The sequence below is a fragment of the Saimiri boliviensis genome, chromosome 19, assembly GCF_048565385.1.
Source record: "Saimiri boliviensis isolate mSaiBol1 chromosome 19, mSaiBol1.pri, whole genome shotgun sequence".
Taxonomy (NCBI): domain Eukaryota; kingdom Metazoa; phylum Chordata; class Mammalia; order Primates; family Cebidae; genus Saimiri; species Saimiri boliviensis.
Genome location: NC_133467.1, coordinates 9,020,529 through 9,045,578, shown reverse-complemented (window position 1 = coordinate 9,045,578; position 25,050 = coordinate 9,020,529). Strand labels below are relative to the sequence as shown.

The 25,050-nt window shown below is 35.8% G+C and overlaps 1 protein-coding gene across 7 annotated transcripts in view; it reads left to right on the top strand.

Annotated features, from left to right (window-relative positions):
• The window catches only part of HMCN1 (hemicentin 1), a 677,492-nt gene that overhangs the window by 389,313 nt on the left and 263,129 nt on the right, over positions 1–25,050 (top strand). The window lies entirely within an intron of this gene.

Here is a 25,050-nt window from a genome sequence, read left to right as displayed (position 1 = left end):
TCCCCATTGGTTCTCATTATTTAGCTCCCACTTGTAAGTCAGAACATGCACTATTTGGTTTTCTGTTGAATGGCTATTGTAAATGAGGTTGAATCTTCACTTTGTTCTCAGCTTGAATGTTATTGATGAATAGAAATGCTACTGATTTTTGTACATAGATTTCGTATTCCGAAATCTTGATACTTCACTGAAGTTGCTTATCAAGTCTAGGAGTCTTTAGAGTTATCTAGGTATAAGATTATGTGATCAGCAAACAGAGGTAATTTAACTTCTTCTTTTCTAATTTGGATGCTTTTCATTTTTAAATCTTTTTAAAAACATATTTTATATTGTACTTCAGGTTCTGGGATACATGTGCAGATCATGCAGGATTGTTGCATAGGTACATACATGGCAGTGTGGTTTGCTGCCTCCATCCCCCCATCATCTGTATCTGGCATTTCTCACCATGTTATCCATCCCCAACCTCCCCAGCCTCTGCTGTCCCTCCCCTATTCCCCCCCAACAGACCCCAGTGTGTGATGCTCCCCTCCCTGTTTCCAAGTGTTCTCATTGTTCAACACCTGAAGGACACGAGCTTATCATTTTTTATGGCTGCATCGTATTCCATGGTGTATATGTGCCACATTCTCCTTGTCCCGTCTATAATCAATGAGCATTTGGATTGGTTCCAGGTCTTTGCTGTTGTAAACAGTGCTGCAATGAACATACATGTGCATGTGACTTTATAATAGAACAATTTATAATCCTTTGGATATATATCCGGTAATGGGATTGCTGGGTCAAATGGGATTTCTATTTCTAGGTCCTTGAGGAATCACTGCACTGTCTTCTGCAGTGGTTGAACTAATTTACACTCCCACCAATAGTGTAAAAGTGTTCCTGTTTCCCCACATCATGTTCCCATTCTGTTGGTTGCCAGTTCACTCTAATGACTGTCTCTTTTGCTGTACAGAAGCTCTGGAGTTTAATTAGATCCCATTTGTCTATTTTGGCTTTTGTTGCCAATGCTTTTGGTGTCTTAGTCATGAAGTCCTTGCCTATGCCTATGTCCTGGATGGTTTTGCCTAGGTTTTCTTCTAGGGTTTTTATCGTGTTGAGTCTTATGTTTAAGTCGTTAATCCATCTGGAGTTAGTTTTAATGTAAGGTGTCAGGAAGGGGTACAGTTTATGCTTTCTGCACATGGCTAGCCAGTTTCTGGCTAGGACTTTCAGCACTATGTTGAATAGGAGTATGAGTGGGAATCCTTGTCTTGTTCCGGTTCTTGGTGGGAATACTTTCAACTTTCCCCCATTCAGTATGATGTTAGCTATGGGTTTATTGCTTATGGTTTGTATTATTTTGAGATATATTCCTTTGATGCCTAGTTTGTTGAGGGTTTTTATCAACAAAATCAAGGGATTTTGGATTTTGTCAAATGCTTTATCTGCATCTATGAGATGACCATATGGCCTTTTGTTTTGTTTGAGACAAGGTCTTACTCTGTTGCCCAGACTAGAATACAGTGATGTGATTACTGCTCACTGCAGCCTCAACCTTCCACGCTTAAGCAATTCTCCTACCTCAGCCTCCTGAGTAGTTAGGATTACAGGTGTGCACCACCATGCCCAGCTAATTTTTAAATTTATTTTGTAGAGATTGGTGTCTTTCTATGTTGCCCAGGCTGGTTTCAAACTCCTGGGTTTGAGCACTCTTTTTACCTTGGCCTCCCAAAGTACTGGGATTACAGATGTGAATCACCTCGCCTGACCCATGTGATCTTTTGACTTCTCTCTGTACCATTATCTTATTTGTTTATATTTTTACTATTCAGTCACTCATTCATTTTTTTATTCATTCCATAAAATTTTTGAGGGCTAGTTACTGTGTGTTAGACTCGAAGGATTCAATGTTGAGCAAAAGTAGATGTAGTGCAGGTTCTTACGTAGGAAAAGTGTTGTAGAGGGAGCAGCCGAGTAAAGAGGCTGGAGGATTTGCAGATTGTTGTGAGAAGGTAAGATGTCTGGAGCAGCTCTAGTTGATGGCAAGTTCATTGGTTGGCCTTGGGAATGTGTGGGTGAAATGGAGCCGTGAGGAGGGTTACAAGAGTTGAGAGGTCATTGAGAGGTCAGCAAGTTGGATAGGCCATTTTTGTGAATATGGAAATCACTGTAGTGACAATAAGACTTGCTATGGAGAGAAAGACAGCCAGGTAACAAAGTGTTCAATAAATGAGGAAAGATTGGTAAGGCAGCAATGAAGAGGAACGGTGCAAGTCTCAAAGGAGCAGAGCTGTATCATTGTGGAGCGGGCTGGAGTGAGGAATGAAAAGGCTGCCCTGATTTCAGTCTCTAAGATATACGGGGTGCCGGATAATGAATAACCTTCATCAAATAGAGTTGTCGGAGATGAGACTGGCCTAGATGAGGAATATATTTTCCTTGGGGTTAGGAAGTATCTTGAGTTTTCAGGAAAGATTTGGCATAAGGAGTCCAACAAAGGAATGGACATTTTGGAAGTCACAATGAAGAACTTTGGTCTAGAAGAATCCATAAAAACTTAGGTTGATGAAATCAAAGCATAGAACATAATGGGGTGAAAAGTACAAAAAGAAGATTGATAATTGCAGGCATTTCAATACTGGAGAATGGCCAAATTTAATATAGATGTGAATCATGGTAGGTCCAGTTAGAATTTTTTTTTTTTTTAACTTTCGCTGATATATCATGCTATTTCCTCTGAGACTGGATGGGCTCTTCCTTACTCCTGGAAAACTTTTCAGCCCCTGTTGCAATAGCTAACCACCAACTAAATCTGAGCAAGTTGCCTGACATTTGTCCTTCTCTCTTCATGTCATCATGTTGTATAATAATAACTGCATAGTTATTATTTTTGCCGTTCTAGGCTATAAACATCGCAAGATAAAGACCTGCTTCTGTCTTTAATTTTTAACATTTCTGCTGCCTACCAGAGTTCTAGGTATAGTAGATTTCTAGATACATAATATTTGTTGAATGAATGTTTGAAGGAATGAAATAGGGGAATGAAGTAGGGAATTGGACCAGAAGAATCTGAAATAAAATCTCAACTCTACTATTATGTGCTAGTTATAATAACCATCATGTAAATTGGAGAAGAAAGGAGTTGTCTTTCTGATAACTTTATCATGTGCAGGGTGGCCTTGTATCCAAAAGTAATGACATCCATCTCTCGAGGGAGGGAGTGTGCAGGTGAGCGGGTGAAGGAGCCAGACAGAGCAAGCACTTTGGGGCACCAAAAGGAGCAAAATCTTGGCGGCAGCATCCAGCCAGGCATGTCTGCGACTCCTGAAGTCCCAGAATGTGTGTTACACTGCTTTTTTTTTTTAAATTTATTTATTATACTTTAAGTTCTGGCGTACATGTGCAGATCATGCAGGTTTGTTAAATAGATAAACATGTGCCATGGTAGTGGTTTGCTTCATCCATCGCCCCGTCATCTACATTAGGTATTTCTCCTAATGTTATCCTTCCCAATCCCCCCACCCCCTGCTGTTCTTCCCCTAGCCCCCCACCCCCCAGGCCCCACTGTGTGATGTTCCCCTCCCTATGTCCATGTGTTCTCATTGTTTAACACCCACTTAGGAGTGAGAATATGCGGCGTTCGGTTTTCTGTTCTTTTGTCGGTTTGCTTAGAATGATGGTTTCCAGTTTCATCCATGTCCCTGCAAAGAATATGAACTCATCCCTTTTTTTGGCTGCATAGTATTCCATGGTGTATTATGGGCCACATTTTCTTTATCCAGTCTGTCATTGATGAGCATTTGGGTTGGTTCCAAGTCTCTGCTGCTCTTTTAGCTCTGCCATTGGTGGATGGCTTAAATGTTAACAGGTCAGTGAGCCCTTTGCCATTTTGTGTGAGGTGGCTGCCCTCCACCAGTGAGGGCAAGGACCAGTGTGACAGCCTTTTGTATCCATACTCGTGACTCCAGAGCTCTTGTTTGGCATCCAGGAAAAATGAAATTGTGTGAGTGAATTGAAGGATGGTAAATGTGGGGGATTTTATTGCCCATGAAAATGGCCTTCAGTGGGAAGGGGAGCTGAAAAGGCAATGGAGTGGGAAGGTAATCTTCTCCTGAAGTCTGGCCATCTCTGGTCATATTATTGGCGTTACACTGCTGTCAAGCAGTCCCTCTGAGGTCAAGCTGCTATTCTCTGACATCCAGGCACGATCCCCAGTGTCCAGCTGCTTCTCTCTGCCAGCTGATTCTGGGGTCTTTATAGACACAGGATGGGGTGGGGCAGAGCCATGGGGGGTTTAGGAAAAGAAAACATTCCCGTGGGAAAACAGGGGTGTAAGTTCTCACTTCGGGATGTGGTTTCAGGCTTTTGGCTTGAGGGTGGAATTTTTGCTGGGGATCTGCCCTTTTCTGCCTAGAATTTCTCTGCCTCCTGCCCCATCACAGTGTCCACCATTTTTATTAGAAATGTAGAATAAGACATAATGCTGAGCATATGAATTTAGACAAAGTCATTTATGAATTCAGTCTGCAATATTACACAGAATAAAGTTCATTTTCAGGTGAAGTTTCAAAAGTAAGCTCAGTAGAAATAGCCAGTTTTTATAAAATATCCCATATGTACCTACATCCAAACCTGCTCTGAGTATTTTTGCAGCTTCAAAAATATTTTGAGAAGCCTCAATGTTTTCTCATTTCAAATTCTCCCTATACTTCCTCTTTTAGATGGATTCTGGAAGTCAAAGTTCCGAATTTCATGAGATAATTTTTTATTTTAGAAATGCCTAGCCTAAACAGATGTAGAAATGGAAAACTATTCATTTCATATTTGAAGATCTATCAGAGTCAATAACTTTTTTTGAGAAAATTAAATTTATTTTTGTTTTAGAAGATTGGTATATGACTTATTTTAAAGGGCACGTAAACTTACAGGGGTAGCTGCATTGACTATAGTAGACTTTACAGATACTCATTGATTTATGTGCAATTATGGAATGAAGCAATGCTAGTGAAACTCTCATGGAGCATTCACAGCTTATTATTGCCTACCTGATAAGAAAATTAATGTGTTGTCATTTTGCCGATATCAAAGAAATAAATGATTTTTTCCTCCAGTTTTAATGTTATTCTTTGATTATGTAGCTAAGTGGTTTTAAAGAGAGCTCTGAAGAGTTTGTTTGGGGTAGGTCTTGGAACAATTTGGCTTTGATCTGTTTTTTATATTTGATTCTGCGTATTATTTGATTTGATAAAAGTATCTTGTTTTTTTAAAAAAAGCTTGAAACGCCTTGATATGGATTAATTGCCACAGAAAAAGAAAATCGTCTGAAATTCATTTATATAAAACCTTAAGTATGGAAGTCATTATTTTCCCACTTCAGAAATTAGGATATAAAGAATGATAAAAATAATATTTAGCTTTTAGGATGGAAATAGCAAGTGAAGTACGTTTTATGAACTTTTTTCATCTGATGCTAACGCTTGGGCTTTCTACTGTGAGAAATAATTACTTATAATGTATTCAACTCTTCAGAGATTATAAGAAGACAATTTTTGCTCGTATTTGACAAAAATCAAAGCCTAAAAATGTATATTTTATTTATAGCTGGTGAGGGAGAGCATTTACAAAGATGGCAAAATGTGAAGTCCTCCATAGTAGCTGCCTCTTGAATTCTTGTGCACATTTGAATCAATCTTTTTTTTCAACATACTGTCTTATTTCTCTGATTTCAATTATAGTGCCAGATTGTGAGCTCCTGAGGGCAGGGAGGGCAAGGGTTTTGCTTTAAATGCTTGTAGTAATTAACCATAAAGTAATGTTCAATTACTGTGCTTTTGACAGTGAAAGAATGAGTGACTGAATACAATATACACACACCCCCACACCCACACACACACACACACACACACATACATATGGGTTTGTGTGTCTTTCACTTCACTTCATTATGAAGACAAAGAAGGCATGCTTATGACATTTATCTTTGTATTCTTGTTGATGGAAATCAGAGTTCAATGCATGAATATATTCACAAAATACTTTTTACCAACATTATTTGGCTGCATGAACTAAAATGCATTCATATTAAGTGTGCCTTTTGACGATTTATATGCCTGTTCATTCCACTACAATTATGATACAGAATATTTCCACCACCCTTGAAAGTTGGCTTATCCCCTTTTCACTCATTTCATCTCCCTGTCATTCAGCCTGTTGACCACTGATTTGCTTTCCATCTGTTGAATGGTTTAGTCTTTTAAAAAAATTTCATATAAATGGAAACTTTTGGTCTAGATTTTTTAATTGAATGTGATGTTTCAAAAATTCACCCAATTTATTGTGTTTCATTAATTCATTCCATTTTACTTAGCACATTTGATTTTACAGATATAACATAATTTGTTTATCCATTTCCCTGTTGTTGGATATTGGAATTGTTTCTAGTGCTTATTTACTTTGGATAAAGCTCCTATGAACATTGCTGTATAGTTGCTTCTGCATTTTCAATTTCTAAAATTTTAGCCATTCTAATAGATGTATTTTAATTTCATTGTGGTTTTAATTTGGATTTCCCTCATAACTAATATTGTTAGTTGCTAGTTCTATCATTTCTGTCATTTCAGGGCTTGTTTCAGTTGACTACTTACAGATCTTTTTTTTTTTTCTTTCTTTCTTTTTCTTTTTTTGCTTTTTAGTATGTCTAGTGATTTTGGATTATAGGCTAGATATTATTTATTGCTGAGTATTGTATTTTTGTTGTATTCATTTAAAAATCATTGGACTTTATATGACATGGAGTGCGTTAGTTGTGGATTTGGTTGATCCTTTAAGGCTTTTTAAAAAGTTCTTACAGAGTGAGTTTTTTAAAATGCCTTTATTCCAGGGATAATTTAGTTCTACTTATAAGATGTGGCCCTTTTGTGGCCTCTTCTAATTTCACTATGTATTCAATGAGGTCTCATTATTTCAATGAGGCTGAAAAGAACTTAGGTAAATTACTGATCCTGTATGACCTCTAGGAATTTTTATCTTATTTATCTCAAGTAATTTTGTCTGTGTAGAAAGCGCTTCTCTCTAACCTCACGGGGCTTACCTTTTGGATGCACAGATTGTTACTTAGACAAAGAATCAAAAGGCACCTTATGAGTATATCTGGATGTTCTTGTCTTCATAGGTTCCTTCTCTATAATATTGCACTCTTAAACATCTAACTGCTTCAGCTTCCCCAACTCAGATCTCTGTCTTTTTAACTCAATTTTATTTCCAGGCTGGAAATTGCCTCTAACTAGAAATCCTGAGCTCATCTCACTTTTTTGTCATCTCTTAAGGGTAATGATCCTATTCTATCTGTTAAGTCTAAAAAAGGTTATTTTCTATATTTTTCCTAATAGCTTTAGTTGTTTGTAGGAGGGCAATTTCTAACTTGGCAGTCTCTCATGAAACAAAATTGTTTTGAAAGTGTATGAAACAGGTTACTAAGTCAGTCAATCAGGCACCGTTACCTGTTTTTGAAAGCTGATCATGCTTTGCAAGGAATATTTTATAGAGGACCCATGGGGGACTAAAGGAGATATCATGCAAAGGGCATTGGTCCTATCACAGGAACATTATTGATTTTGGAGATAAAAACATGATTGTTACATATAAACTGGTAAAATAGTGTAGTTATGAATAACAGAAGACCTATACTCTTAAAATGTTATCAAGCTGAGCATTAATAATTAGAAAGAAAAATCTCACTGATATATCTTCAGGAATGGTTTATAATGCCATACTTGGACATGCCATCATTTTATGTTTTTCTTGTGTAGTGGTCCTTTTTCGTCATGAGAACTGTGAAAAGTCAGAGAGTTCCAGAGGAGCAAAAGTTATTAAAGGAATTAAGAATTCAGTGTATTAGAAACATATTATTCGTTATTCTTAAGAATTGAGATACATTACTAAGTTACTTCATAAAGAAACTATATGTACAGAAAAGGATAGATAATATTTAAACAAACTCATACTAAGAAGTGTAAGAATAGCTAGTTTGCTCATATAAAGGCATATAGAAATAAAGACCATGATTATATGGTTTTTGAAAATCATTAAGCAACATTTATATCCATTGAGAGTCATAGCAGAGAACGGAATCATCCCATTATTTTCATTTCCTGAAGATTTTTTTTCCCTTTTCTCAAATCCACTAATATGGTTGCACTACATGTCACTATATTAAGGGACTGTGTTTCTATATTCAGTCCTCTAAATTAGGTTTCTTAAGGTATAGGCTTACTGCCTATTGCTCTGTTACTAAGATTTATAAACATCAGTGTATATCTATAACTAGGTGGATCAGAAGATTTTGGAGAAGTAGATAATTTGATTTTCCGGTGCCAGACACATTATCTCATGTAATTATCTACCCTGAGTAAAGGAGGGATAGTGGCCAGTCATCCACCCTGCAATCCATAAAACTTCCAAGGAAAAATTGATTCCAGTTGCTATGCCAATAATACTGTGCTTTTCATAGTATTATGGCTCAAAGGAATGATTCCATAGCAAGCATGTGATACCAAATTTAATTTAAAAGTAGTCTCTTTACAGTTTTGTAGCCATTGTATAAGGATTCACCAATTGGAAATCTACCTTTTTATATTTAAAAAAAAAAAGTGTCTAAATGCTTATTGTGTCCCTGTGAGTCTGTCTAAAGATGGATAAGCATCATTTGCCTAACTCAGTTATGCAGACTACAGATTTTGCCCCATCTCTCTCTCTTTTCTGCTCTGGTTACAGTTTTCTTCCAATAAAACTGCAGGGCTCAGAGCTTCAAGCACTTACAGTCGTTATACTGCATGTTCTAGTGGAAGAAAACAAAGAAGGGCGGGAGTGGGTGGAAAAGGAGAAACAGACAGCAGAAAATAAAAGCCCAATTGTGTATATGCTGAATGATTAATAGTCATGTATAATTTAAATTAAGTAAACATCCAGCATACATAGTTAAATAGATAAATACCTAAGAGATTCCTTGGTTAGGTGTTTAAGAACCTTTAGGTCTTAAGAAACTTGAAAATAAAACTAGAATGCATCTCCTTTGAAAAGGCTGGGGATACTTGTTTCTTATCATAAGTCTTTTTAAATTCATCTCTTACTTGCACAAAGCATATTTAACTATATTTTAGATAAAAATATATATTCAGATTTTCTCATCTTAAATGTTTAATAAAAAAGAAAAAGCATATAGTTTTTTTGTTTTGTTTTTTTAAGAAAAGTTGTTTAACCACATCAAATTTAGTTTTACATAATGGAATGTATCATAAAGATATATTATGGAAAATTTTATGTAATGCACCGTAACGTCAGCTGTCTTGCCCAAGTCTTCATCACTTCACACCTGGATTACTGCAATAATTTATTCTTTCTTCTACTTCCCCCTATCCAGTCCACTAAGATAAGCTTCCTCAGATACCACTTTGATCACGCCCTGCCCCCATTCTAAAAACCGATTCTACTGCCAGTTGAACAGTGTCCAAATAGTTTTTGTTGGAATTCCAGCCCTTCTGTAATCTGGCCTCGCCTTGCTATCCAAATGTATCTCCAGGTATTTCCTAATACTCCGTTCCCCACTCTAATTAGGCCGTCTCCTGTCTGCCCCCACACAGTGTTGGGTACTTTGCTGCCTCAGCGCGTATGTTTCTAAAGCTTCCTTAACCTGAAATAACCTCACTTTCTAGCTTTTACCTTCTTTCCTTTCCATCTTTCAAGGGCCATCTTTTGTTCCTCTTTTTTTGTTTGTTTTTAGACGGAATCTCACTCTGTGGCTAGCCTGGAGCACAGTGGTGCAATCTCGGCTCACTGCAACCTTCAACTCCCTGGTTTAAGGGATTCTCCTGCCTCAGCCTCCGGAGTAGCTGGGTTACAGGCATGAAACCACCACGCCCAGCTAATTTTTGTATTTTTAGTAGAGACAGGGTTTCACCATGTTGGCCAGAATGGTCTCGATCTCTTGACCTCACAATCCGCCCGCCTCAGCCTCCCGAAGTGCTGGGATTGCAGGCGTGAGATACCACACCCGGCTTGTCCCTCTTAATATATGAGTCGTACTAGCATCCACCTGCCGATTGTACACTTTCCTAGTCTGATTTCCTACTAAGTCTGCAGTACTTAACTATGTGTTATGACACATCTTCTCATCCACACTAAGTAGCGCTTTTTAAACAATAAAACAATTCAACAGCTCTTAAATGGAATTTATTTTACAATCAGTAGCACGTTATAAAGGTTGATTGGAAGTGCTTTCCTTTCTAACTGGCACAGAAAATAACGGTGCATTTTACACTTTATGGTATTTTTAAGCATTGGAAGATCAGTGTGCACTGTATTAACATATTTATATTAACAGTTATTTGTTGTTTTCTAATGGTTTCCTGAGTGTCTGGCATATTGCCTAGCGTTATTGTAAATTTGCTACCATGAAAATCTTTTTTTTTATTTCCCGTCTTACTCCCTTAGAATACCCTGTAGCATCAGCTATGTACTTAAGCTTCTTTGATTCAATTAGTGAAACTATTTTAATTAAACTTGACAAATATAAGAAATATGCTTGGTTAGAAAAGTGCTTTTATGTATTATTGTTATTTTTCTTTTATTTCAAACTTTTCATTGAAGTATTTTATACATATAGAAAAGTGCACATAAGCACACAGCTTAATACATTTTCACAAACTCAACATATCCTGGGTAGCCAGCATTCAGACTGAGAAACAGTACATTACCAGGACTCCACAAAACCATCCTTCATACCATCTTCTGATCACATGGTTGATCATTATACTTGCATCAAGAAATATAGATTAGTTTGGCAAGTTGTGTCCTTTGTAGGAATGAAATCATACAGCACGTACACGTCAGTGGCTGGCTTCTTTTGTTCAACATTCTGTTCGTCAGATTCAGCCACATCATTGCATGTAGTTGTAGATGGTTCATTCTCATTGATGTATAGTATTCCATTTTATGAATGTGCCACAGTCTTTTTCGCCATTCCACTGTTAATGTATACATGAGTAATTTCCAGTTTTGATCTAATGCCAGTAGCGTTGTTCTGAACATTCTAGAACATGTCATTTGTTATACAAATGTACTAATTTTTCTTGGATATGTATCTAGAAGTAGGAAAGATGGATCATTAGGCATGGGTTTGTTCATCTTTAGCAGATGCCAGGTAACCTGTTTCCACAGTTGTTTCCATTTATATTCCCTCCAGCCATGTATTTTCTGTTTTCTGTCTTTTTCATTTTAGCCATTCTAGTACATGTGTGTTGTATGATTATTTAATTTTTTGCATAGATTTTTAAAAGCTTCCAACAAAATTTTTGGATTTTCTTTGAGTACTATGTTGACAGTTAACAGAATTTAAGCACTTTAGATTGAGCTATAGGATTCACATGAAAATAATTACTGAAGCTATTATCATTACTTATTTTTGTCTTTTTTCCTGACACTGTAGTTTGGGTAGTTTCTGGTAATATCTTTCTGTTGATATTTAACTACAATTACTTTTGGCTTTGTGTAAATCAACTGACCATTTTATTTAGTCTCCAGAGTTATCTATTTGGCTCTCCTAACTTCTGAGTCACAGAATTAGTTACGCTAATTCCTGGGAGTTTGGGTGGCTTAACATTATGTCGATTACTTCCTTAGATTAATATTATTTATTTTTTGTTTATACATATTTACAATTAATACTAGCATTGTTTACTGAAAAATAAAGTTAGAAATAAAGCATGTAAGCCTCACTGATGCTGCAAGTATCTATTGTAAATATATGTTACAAGTAAAAGCCATGGTTTAAAATCTTCTCATTAAATCCCTAATGAATTAATAGTTCGTACTGATTTTGTATGTTCCAAGATATTTTATGGGTTTTGCGTATTAGATGATTATCCTGTAATTCCACTTCTTTATCCTGTGATTGCTGAGAGCAATACTGTGGTCATTTTTCTTGGCAATATTCTTTCCTACTCAGGAATGTTCAGGCCAAGATATTTGGTCTCTTACTGAATCATAAAGCTGTATTTCTTAATTGTTCTAAAATTAAAGGTGCTGACTTCAGTAAATTTAATTCCAGAAATTTGTACAATGTGTGTGGCAAATTACAATAATTAATTATGACTCAGAAATGAGAAAAGTCTATTCCCTTTTGTCTGTCACAATGTTTCATTTACAAAACAAGGCCTTAGAATATCACCAAGCAATCAGTGCAATAGTTGTATGGAACCATGACGAGTTTCCAGATATGTCTTTTGTGATATGTAAACTCAAAAGTGCTGAGTTCTACCAGGTAGTGATGGATTGCATGTTAAGATCCTCATACTGAACGAGCTTGTGTAAGACCTTTCTTACATTGTCATTGGGTAAAGAATACATAGTGTTAGGATTTGCCTTTTTCCTTAATAAGCTAGACGTTGATTAGTTCATAACTTATAAATTGCTATATGTGGTTTGTTCCCTAACTCTAACCTTAAGTATATTGTTATAATCTCATTTAATAATTTTAAAATATGCTTCAGAACATGAGCTCTTTTTAATGTTTTTTACATTTCCAGATGTCTATTAGATTGGTGAGTACATAGTATTAATAAATATGTATTGAAATAAGAAGGGTAAACATTCTAAGTATAGTGTAATAAACCTGTGTCTAAGAACACACAAAACACACATATGCACACCCATATATGTATGGAAAGAAAGACCAAAATATGGAAGGTAATTATTTGCCGGTAGTACAATAATGTGTTATGTTTTTCTATGATTATTTTACATTGCATTTATTACAGTTACAATAAATTAAGTACAAAATTTGAAAATAAAAATGTAAGATAAGATAATGTATTTAATTTGTGCTAAGCACAGAACGATCCTTGGAACTGATGCCTCAAAACTTTGATCAAGCTGAATCTTAGTGTTAGAGAATCAATGGAGGAACTGGGATCCTCCTAATTGTTCTAATACATAGATGGGTCTAATTGTCATGAACAGAATAGTTTTGCAAACCTCTATTGTGAAGGAATCCAAAATGAATGAGCTTACCTATTATTTGATTTGTAGGTATACTATAACTTAAGAGTTTTCTTCTCATTAGTTTTTTTAAAAAAAATCATCATCCATAATCTGTCTAACATTTTGTTTGTAGAAAATTTCAAATATACAGTTATGATTTTTGTTTTAATTGACAAAGTGTTGACTTTTTAAGGTGATGCCTCTGGAACCAACTTTCCTTTTGTAATTCTGGTTATAGTTAAATGGCATCTTTTTTTTTTTTTTTTTTTTTTTTTGCTTCTCAAGCTAGGAAGCTGAGTCATTCTAGACTTTTTCTTCTTTTATGTCTCAGTTTAAATTGCTACCTTGGGGACATTGAATCCAAGATATCTTTGGAATCTATTTTCTCTCCTTCATTTCCACGGTCATTGTTTCTTTACTAGTTTTCTTCATTTTTTGCCTCTTCTAACTGCCACATTATTGATCATTTATTTTTTGCCTATTCTAACTGCCACATTACTGATCATTCTGCTTCCAGCCTTTCCCTCCAAATCCCTCCACCACATTCTTCCAGTATGATCCTTCTTGAATATAAACTTGATGGGGCATCCTGTTTCTGAACTTCAGTGACTTCCATAGATCTTCAGGGTAAGGTCTGCCATCTAGCACGGCGTGTGAGGACTCCCACATACTTGCAAGTTCTTCCTACCCTCATCACTTACCACCATACACACACACCAGTATCATGACACACTCTAGTATCTTTTCTGATATGGCTTATTATATCACCTTCGAACATGTCATTTCTTCTGTCCTAGATGTTCTCCCTCTGCTCATCCGTTTGGGTCCTGCTCATTCTTTAGTGTTGAATCTCAAGTATGCCTGGTCATCTTTCCAAATAAAAACAAACCAGATTTGACCATCTTCTTTGCCTTTGTTCCTGACATACATTTTCTATTATTTATTTACATGTCTTCCCCACTAGACTATAAACCCCTAAAAGAGTTTAGTCACTCCTGACCCTGGAAGGATGTTCTCTCTCCTGTTGTTAGCTAGCTCTTAAGAGATAAGATCCCCCTCTGCTCCCCTCCAGACTGACTGTATCCATTTACTTTTCCTCCTTATGCATGTCAAAGATTGCAGGAGACTAATTACTTATCCACCCCACCCACTCTTCCAGCTGATCCTATAAAATGGAGGAAATGAGCAGAATTCTTTCCATAAGGATCATAATAGTATTAGTGGCAAAACTGAATTGCAAACTAGAACGGACCTTCTGTCTCACACCGTATTTCATATTCACCCAACTACACTCAGACGTAGGCACTGAAGCTGGAAAGTGGTAGATCTCCCCCTTTAAAGGGGGCTTTCACCTAAGGGTGTAATACAGGGAAAAGGACATGGATGGGACTGAGATGCTAAAAGTTAATTAGGTGCTATTGAGGGACAGAGACAAAAATCGCTATGAGCAGTGACTCTTCTCCTGGTTAATCTGGGGCAATAGATTCACTAAGGTTAGTCACTTTACTACCCACTGGGAGGAACAAGTCAGGAAGCTGAAAGAGGAACCTGAACTGTTCACTCCGTTACTTCCAGAGTCGGATATCAGAATCTTGTCTACTGTCTGTAAAGAAATGAAGGCTTGGAAATTTGTTAAGGGCGAAAGTAACAATGCTGATTAGATTATAAGGGAACTTTTATATTTTAACTAGAAAGATAGCATTTAGTAGAAGTACCGCATACATTAAGGGAGATGGGTCCTAGCTTGTAGGGGTCTTGGCAGATGGTCAGGGTCTCAATGAATCTGGGTCCTAATCCACAGAATGCTTTTGCAGATCCTACATCCAAGCAACAAGTTCTAGATTTCAGCTCAGGAAGGAATTAGAAGCAAGTGTCTGGTGACAAGATGGTCCACAGAACCTGCTCTGGAGAGGTCTACATATCTAGTTTAGTTCATTTTTATATTTTGTAGAACCTAATGGCTGTTACTTTAAATGACCTTTGTTCATTTACTCAACATTTAGTCTGAGAATGTGATTGCATCTACAGCTGCTGAAAAGCAAAGAAAATACTGAAAGTCACTATTTGCTGGTCTTTAGACAACTAAAAAAATATCTGACATTGATGGTTGCCATTTGATTGGTGTGGTAGATGAGTTGCCATGAATGTGTCATCCAAAGAATGGAAGTGGATGTAGGTTTAGAGTGAAGGCAACAGAACTTAAGCCTCAGCACCCTACTTTTGTGTGGACCCCTTCCAAGGCTCTAAAACATGTAATGAAATGTGTTCACAGAGTTACAAACTGAGGGGGAATTTTGCAGAAGTAACATATTTAAGCTCTAAGAAGACTATTATCTCCTTCAACTTCAACTTCTCCCCTGGTACATGTCTCTTAATGTCCAGTGACACCGGGGAGATCTTGACTATTTTTTTTAGATCCAAATTTCTATCAATGCGACAAACACAAGTACAGCTATATATGAAGTTGAAAGTTTTGAAGCTTCCTGGATAAGAATAAAAATTATCTATTATTACTGTAGAAAATATTACAATTTTTTTGTCATAGTAATATACATTCAGAAATTATATAGCCAAAAATACAGTGAAAAAATGCCATAGACTCGTCAGATGGTAACAAAATTGTTCTTAATTTCTAGATTTTGTGAGATTTGAAGTATTTATCAGCGTTTAACAATTTGAAATTTGGCATTGTAAGTTACTATAGGCAGGGAACATACTTTACCACCTTTGTGTATCTAGCACAGAACCCACCATTTGGTGAAACCATACTTAAATGTTCTTTGACTTAATATGAACCCCCTTTTCAGGGCACACATCTGTTTCACTCTTGAGTTGTTAATAATTGTGATAATTTGTTTTAAAGTAAATAGAAGCAGTATTTATTTCAAAGACCCTAACAGGCCTATGGGTTGCATGCTTTTTCTCTTCTTTTTTTCTTCCTCTGCTCCCCAACATGTTGAAAATGTCCTCCTGCCTCTGTTTCTTCTTTACTTTTCAAACTCTCCCTTTTTCAGGTATCTAGATTACCTTTTGATATGCTGATGAGTCTGACGTTCGCTGATTTAATCCGTTGCTTTCATTTACTTCCAAAATTTGGATTCTTGCTTTACTTGTTCTTTTCCCATATGATTTCTAAGATTTGCACAGTTGTTTCCAACTACCAACTCTGGAGTGATGATTTAGTTGTGAGAGTGAATAAAATTTTGCTGTAATATATTAAAGATGTCTGGCAACTGCTGAATCTCCACCTATATTATTGCTAACGCTACAGTAAAATCCAGGTTGTTATATAAATTGAAATATCCTTTATAAAGATTAGAGGGGATCTGGAAAGAGTTAGTGAGATTTTTGTGCATGGTGCCAGATTTTAAAGGCCATATAATGTTGCATTTTACCATCTCTATAAAGTATTTCCCAATAATTTTAGTCAACAGTGATGGTTCATCTTTTTGACTGCCTGAAGCATATATTGCCACTATCATTTATGCCCATGGAACATCTGAAATGATTGGACCTTTGAAATCCTCCAATTTATCTGCAGATCCAATGCACTTTATATGCTCTATTATATGACATTTGAATGTATACTTCCTAAAACTCCTTGGTTTTAATGAGATTATTAGTTATTAGGAGGCTATTTGGAAATACAGAGAATATGATGAGATCTTGAGAACTTCACCTTAGAATCAAGACATAATCAGAGTAGGGATATACAAAAGTCGATAGGGCAGAAAGGCCCAGAAATTGATGAAACTTGCCTAAAACTTGATTGAATACATTAAAATCTCTAAAGAGTACGTCAGTCAGAATTACTGCAAATCAACAGAAAGCATAAGAACAGTTAAGTCATGAAGGTAAATGTTGGTAGTTCCCATCCAAGTTCTGTCTCGAAGTGAGAGAGCCAGGACTTATGTTAGGAAATTAATTTAATCAAGCTAATTCTATTAAATGTTTAATGCATCTAAATCACTTCATCTGTATTATTTCTAAACTTAACAATCACATGATAGGAAAGTAGATTTATATTCTAAATGAGGGTTGCATCTTAAGCCAAGACATAATTTGGTGATTGCACAGTCAAAATGATACTCGAAATCTGTTGAATCACCCTTAAATTATTATGACCTAGGCCCATAGCAGCTCAAAATCTAATAATGTATTTGTTTCCTTCTCTTCCCACTTCCTCTCTTTCTTCTTCCCTTTTAATTTCCTTCTTTTTCTTTCTTTTCCTGGGCCAGTTGGAATCTAAGTTTCTTTCAAATGTAGAAATGAGGGGTAATGGACATACAAAGAAATTCACCCATGTTAATGATGTTACAATGATTAAGAGAATAGAGTTTAGAGTACTGTGCCTTTTTTTTTTTTTTTTGAGTCTTATACTTACTAGAAATCTGTAATTTACTGAAAACGTAAGTATGAATATTTATAGATTATAGAAAAAAATGAATGAGGTAAAATTTGTAGCATTTTCAGCATGGAGCTTAGCATGTAAGTTCTGTTTAAATGGTAGCCATCAAAAAAATCATCCAGTTACGCTTTAACTTCCAGAATAACTTTTCCTTCAGAAGTCAGTGGGATAGGCAATGATTCTTCCTCACTGACATGAAAAGCCTTTTGGGTACGATACGTATGTATCTGTACCTAAGAATAAGTTCTGTCCCCAAGATGGATCCAATCCGAGTTGAAATTAAGTGCCTAAACCTAAGGTCCAGATCCTAGACCTGGCTGAATTCTTCTTTGGAATGAAGTCTATATTTTGAAGTCTTTTGGGAAGGATTTTTCTAACCTTTATGTGTCATAAAAGGGACTAACAGAATTTCTACACGTCATGTGTAAACCAGACAATCTTGTATTTTAGCGTCCTTCCAGTATATGTTGGGGGTGAGAAGAGCAGATTAGAACATACAAAGATCTACTTTTCTTAGTAATTAAAAATTAAAAATTATTTCAGTACTCCACAGTACTTTAGCTCATAGTTTCTTCTTCTCTTAATTTTTTATGTATTAACTATAGAAACACTTGGAAGGAGCGTATATCAATTTATGAATTGAGGAATCCTTTGCAGTGTGAATTATTTCACAGTATAATTTATCTATTTTAAATAAGATGGTCAGATACTTTTTTATATAAAATTTTTTTGTTTAGTAATGTAAAGGATTCTTTTATGGAAGAGAGGATACCTCTGTAAAGTCATTTTCTAAACTTCCCCTTTCATCTCCCTATGAAAATCCGGCCAAACTATGAACTTTCCTCCCATGTACTATATCTGTATATCGCTGTATATATATATATATATATATATATATATATATATATATATATGCTTTTGCATATGATTTAACAAATTTCATAGATGGCCCTGAAGCCATTCATGGAGCCCAGGTTAGTCATTTCAAATATGTGTGCAGTAGTGTTTTATGTAACTATTATATCTGCTTGCTTTATTAATGTGTGAGTGTGTATGCCTATATGGATAGGTAAACAAATAAAGGATATGAATGAGGAGAAAAAGTCAGGGCTAGGAACTTGTAATATCAATAATGCTTACGTACCTCCCCAGCTGGGGGTTGTTTTTGATACTTGTAGAGAGCCTAAGTATGGTTTGAAGTTTGTTCTGCATTCAGGGTAGCCAGATATAAGGCCATACCTGGCATGTGTGAGTTTGTATATACATATGTCTACATGTATGTATGTATGCCTATGAATATATGTATCTATGTGTTTTTAGAACTTCTTTTTCCTTTAAAACTAGAAAGAGTCTCAGTGGGACAACTAAACTCACTGAGATTTGGCCATTCTAAAATAGACAGGTATTTAGTAGAAGAAAACAAGGGAAATAAGCAAGCAAAAAACCCAAGCAAATGAAGATTCAATGAGAGACATGAATGATAAAAGTTAATTTTCTATATTTGTATTCTTTTAAATAAAGCATACTTCTCTGGCACGCTAAATTTCCTCTCTTGTTTGTAACACATTGAAATTGTGACACAAGAATATAGATTATATATATATATATATATATATGTGTGTGTATATATATATATATATATATATATTTTTTTTGAGATGGAGTTTCGCTCTTGTTACTCAGGCTGGATTGCAATGGCGCGATCTCGGCTCACCACAACTTCCGCCCCCTGGGTTCAGGCAATTCTCCTGCCTCAACCTCCTGAGCAGCTGGGATTACAGGCACGTGCCACCATGCCCAGCTAATTTTTTGTATTTTTTTTAGGAGAGACGGGGTTTCACCATGTTGACCAGGATGGTCTGGATCTCTTGACCTCGTGATCCACCCGCCTCGGCCTCCCAAAGTGCTGGGATTACAGGCTTGAGCCACTGCGCCCGGCTGACACAAGAATTTTATGAAGATAAATTAATGCAATATACCTTGACACTTTAAAATAACTAGCAGGAATGATTTCACCATTCAGAAATGTCTAAAGTGTACTTTTATTTTTTCAGCTGTTGTACGTAATAAAACTTTCATCATATAGAAGGTGTGGAAGTTTTTACACAAGTTTTGGGTGCTCATTGAGTTGAAATTGAGAGTTACATCCCCTCTAGAGTTCCCACTGAGCCCAGATTTTCTAATGCCATTCCAATTTCTAAGCTCCTCCAACCCATATTCTCTATATAAACTGAGTAAAATTTTAGTTCCAGCCAAAGTCTTTTTAAAAAAATCTTATAAATTATTTCTTATTTTGCCTACCTTTAGCATGAGCATTTATGGGCTATACAAAACATCACCAGCCACACTTGTTTATGAGCACTTACTATTGTTAAAACTCACTGGAGAATTTTCCAAGTTAAATAGGCACACAACACCCAAGGAGTAATATAAATGGATATTATCAGGGGGAAACCGTCTCAAACAGTCTCAAGTGGTAACATTTCTGGGTGGATTTGCTAAATCTACAAACCATGACACTGGATTTGTCAGTCTCTGAGTGGATGCATGTCAGGAATAGACTTGAACTAACCAAATTCAGAGGAGTGCTGTATAAAATCTCAATGCCAGCTCATTTATCTACCATAAGAAATCTAATTGCTTGCAAGTCGAGAACACTTGCGTTGGCACGAGTGATGCGTTTGCTGTCTGTAGGCACATGTACAAATTGCAAATCATCATCCGAAATTTACCTGCGCCATCAAAACAAGGGGACTCTTGCTCTCATACTCTCTTCTGAGCCATTATGTATTGATGTTTACATTTATTTTCACAGGATAATGTATGTCTTCGTTTGTCTAAGTTCTTGTAGATATGGTCAGCAAGGGGATGCATGGCTTTAAATTCCGTTAGATCAGTGACCTGGATCTCTCAAATGAGTGTCATACTCAGATCTCTGATTTCCTCCTTTTTATTCCCACCTGGATGTTCAATAAATGCTTAGTGACTTCTAAGCAAAATTGGAAGCATGGGCTCTATGCTGTACTGCAGGATAGGAATGAATTTGAACCCAGAGAGATAGCTCTACTGGTTATCCAGAGGGGTATCGCTCTTACTATTTCAGATTCACTCTTGAAAACTATCATATTTTTCCTAATGCTAACTCAGAAAATAGAATGTAAAAGACAAGATTATGAGACCAACAGGCAATGCTGCCTTCTTCCTAGTTGTGTGCCTTATCAACTTTGGCATGTCTTACTCATTTTTATTCATCTGTAAAATGGAAATAATTGGAGGTATGTACCCATGCAAGTGGCAGTTGCGAAGATCAATGTAAGGCTTTTAAAAGTATCCAACATGTAATAATCACTGCTGTGTGCTTGCTGGTGTTAGTGTTAATTTTACAGAAGTTTTTTTTCCCAATAGCTTATTTTATAATTCTTTTTTTCTTTTTTGTACTTTAGGTTCTGGGGTACATGTGCAGATCATGCAGGATTGTGGCATAGGTACATACATGGCAAGTTGGTTTGCTGCCTCCATCCCACTCCCATCACCTATATCTGGCATTTCTTCCCATGTTATCCCTCCCAACCTCCCCACCCCCTGCTGTCCCTCCCTTAGCCCCCCTCCCCAAAAGACCCTAGTGTGCGATGCTCCCTGATCTGTGTCCATGTGTTGTCATTGTTCAACACCCGCCTATGAGTGAAAACATGGGTACACAACTTTTTTTTTCTAGAGTAGGCTTCACTTATCAGTTGGATGCATTTATACTTAATCAACTTTCTACCGTCACTGAGCTTGAAAAATCTCTATACAGTGTGACTGAGAAAAATGCATGTGTTTTTGCATTTCTTAAAAACCCCTGGCTTAATTCTGGGAAGTTTTCCTTTGAATTTAAAAATCCTAAGCTAACCAACTAAATAAAATAAAAATTAAATACAACCTGATGCTTACATTTAAAACCATGCATACAGGTTTGAACTCTATTCAGCTTCAATGCAGAAAATTCAGTGCTGAGAAAGGACTGTCACAAATGCACACAGGGCCAGAAAACTACCTTTTAGTACAGATTTAACTCCAGGTAGAGACCTGACATAAAATTCTTTCCTCCCTCCCGTTTTATCTGTCTCTTTTCCCTTTCTTCGTTCTTTTGTCTCTCCCTCCCACACATATTTAATTAGGAATCTGCTGTATTTTATGTGCTGTATTAAGTTCACGGACTATAGTAGTGAACAAATCAGCCATGGTCTCTGCCCTCATGGAACTTACAATTTAGTAGGAAAGATGGATAATGAATAACAACAGCAAACACAAAAATGCAAATAAATGCATAATTCCAAACAGTATTGAACACCTCACCATACCTACCTTTTCTTGGCGGGAAGACAAAGGATGTCCTGGGGAAATTCATATGGATGTGATACATTACCTAAGAAATGCTCTTCCAACCAAAGCTATTTTTCAAGTTCTGTTCATGAATATGTGCGCAAAAATTAACTTACATTCCTACTTAATACTATTGTTTTATCATTCATAATAACGTGTGCTGCTTTTATGCTTTAAAACTATTGTTGTATCTTATTTTAGAGTCGAGTGGATATATGGACTATTTTTAAGTATTGGTTATTTCGTGGGCAGCAAAATCTTTAAACTATGAGAGTACACAAGGAACTTATGTAAAAATATAACTATTGAGCCCGAATCCATTTTGTTAGATGTTTTAAAGGTATACAAACTCTCAAATATCAGTTTCCTCATCTATCAAATTAAGGAGGTGGATTAGATGGTCTCAGAAGACCTTTGTAGATATAAGCTGTTATAAATTGTCAGAGAACCATTTTTACATTAAAACTTTTAATGCACTATCGGAACCGTTCTCTAGGGGTTCAAAAAAGCTTTTGTGTTGATAAAAATGCATAATTCTTAGGCTCCCACATTATTCTAGTTTTCTTCTTTTTTCTTTATAATAGAAGATCATTTCTAATCTCATGAGAACATTTCTCATAGTTAGACAATTAGAGATGTTTAATTTTCTTTTTTCTGGCACCCTGAGAGGCCAGAAACCTCACTTATGGTACATTCTGTAGCTTGCAGTGATCTACTTTCACTCGCATATTGGTAGTATCTGTATTTTCTAATAAAATGGGTTACATCTGTTTTCAATTTGATTTTTTCTTATAAGTGGATGAAAAAAGTGATTTGAGAATCTTGACAGAAGTCTGCACTGTGTCTTTCCCAACATGTAATATTATGATACATGGTAATCCCTTTGTGAAAGCCTCATAAATGGTGATGAATTGGAAGCAGTATTAAGAGTAAACCAAAGCCTGCTGATATTCTGTACCATTTGAACACACTTGCCTCACAAAAAGACAACCAGATTAGGTAGGCTTCCATTTTCCTATGAATACTTAAGACTTGGGGATTTTCATATGTAGCTAACAGACAACAAGATAGATTTCCAGCAATATATCATAACCTCTCTGCATTGAGCTTAAAGGAAAGATGTATTTTTGGAGCCACCCAGACATAGACTATAAATTTAATGAAGGATGTATGTAAAAAATGACTTCCATCTTTATTAATGCCATTTCGTTTCATTATTAAACTTGAAACGTCTCATAATTCTTTGTGGTACTCGTTTTCTAACTTTTTTTCCTCCTTTTCTATTGAGAATTGTTATGATCACATTATATGTCTTGTCCTTAAAACAGATGTTCTGTCCATTTGTTTAATTTCTCTCCTTTGCTCTCTTCAGTCTCTGTATCAGATATTATACTCAAAATAATTGATTATCAGTTAAATTTATCAAATGTTTTCTCAGGCCCAACAACAATCCTTTCTTTCTTTCTTTCTTTCTTTTTTTTTTTTTTTTTTTTTTTTTTTTTTTTTTTTGGTTAGACAGACCCTTACAGTCGTATTTTATGTCAACACTTTGCTTATTAAAATATGTGTTCTATATACAGTCAATGTTAGTTACAGTCTGGTCTCTAGTCATATGAACAGATTTGATAAGCAGAGTGATCCATATCCTTATCTTCAAGCATGAAAGATCATTAAGAACTCATTTTTCAAAAATAGCATCTGCTGCTTTAAGCAAATATGTTTTATTTCATGTGTAAAATTCCACATACTTTGTAAGGTTAAATTTTGGGGAAATACATCATTTGATTTATGAGGTAATTAGTTGTATTAAATTTTGTTTTTCTGTTCAAGCTATTGGTGATAACACTACAAAGTTTTCCTTGTAAAATATCATTCCAGTGTGTTACTCCTCTGCTTGAAGCCTTTAGTCATTTTCATTGGGATCTCTAGGATAAACTCCAAACGTCATAGCCTGACTTGATGACCATCCATTCTCTGGTCCTGACACAGGCTTCCAGCCTCATCTTCTGCTTCTTTCTCATCTGAACACTTCACTGCAGCCAGATGTGGTCACTCATGTTCCCAACATATTTGGAGTACTCCTGTCTCTGTCCTGGTGTTTTTGCTCAGATTCTCTCTTCTCTCTGGTATGAATTTGCCTCTTTTTTTTTTTTTTTTTTTTTTTTGAATTTACGGAAAACTCTTCTGTCTTTCATGGTTAGATTACTTTGCTTATGAAGCCATTGCTGAAACACATTTTGGCAATGGCCAAAACAACTAGGCGAAAAGAAGGGAATTTAGCTGGGGAGAGAAAAAACTAAGATCATGTTAGTATGTGTACTGTGAAAGTACTGTGATGTGGAATTACTGTCTGGAGGTACTGTGAGGGGATTTTACACACATTATTTCAACAAGCATTTCTTGTATTATGAATTTCTTTCATTTAATAAGAACATCAGTGTCATTATGATCAATTTCATTGACGTTAGTACATATCCTACCTTTATCATGTGTAGAGCACAACACTTACTCTTGGATACACAAATAGGCGATATGATTTTTGATACTGGAGCAAGGACAGGAATTTTTATGAAAAATATATATAAGAAATGCAAAAACGTTCACTATATCCGAGTTTTAATGGCTAAAAATGTGATCATCAGTCCTTAGTACCTGCAAAAGTATCTTGAACAATAAACATTTATTTTATGATAAATGTAATTGCTTTATGTTGTTAATCATGTGATAATAAGTCTTGGATGCTTCCCTTACCCTTAGGGGGAAAGAAAAGGAAAAAAATAAAAGGATACTTTTCACAGAAAATAAAAATGTTGCACAATATTTATTGCTTGGTTACTTGAAATGTGACCACCTACACTGAAATATCAAAAAAAATTTTTATCATTAATAGCTTGACTTTAGCTTAATATGCAGCTCTGGTCAGTGTCTTATGCCTAATTACAAAACAAAATTTTCATGGTGTTATGCAGTCTTAAAGGATACATAAACCAGAGATAGATGAGGTGGATCAAAGATTATCATGATGTAAAGTTATAAGATCATTCAAGGAGTACCTGTCCAGATTACACCATTTGTCTAATGGGAAATTATCTTTGCTACTGCAGAAACTTTCTATGGATTCAAAGTTTTTCTGGTTCACATTGAGGCATTAACACCTTTTTATAACCCAATTTCTTGATTTTTTTTAAGGACTCTTTTTCAAGAATACACTACTTGGTATTAAATTCTAACCTGAAATATCTATTCTCTTTAATATAATA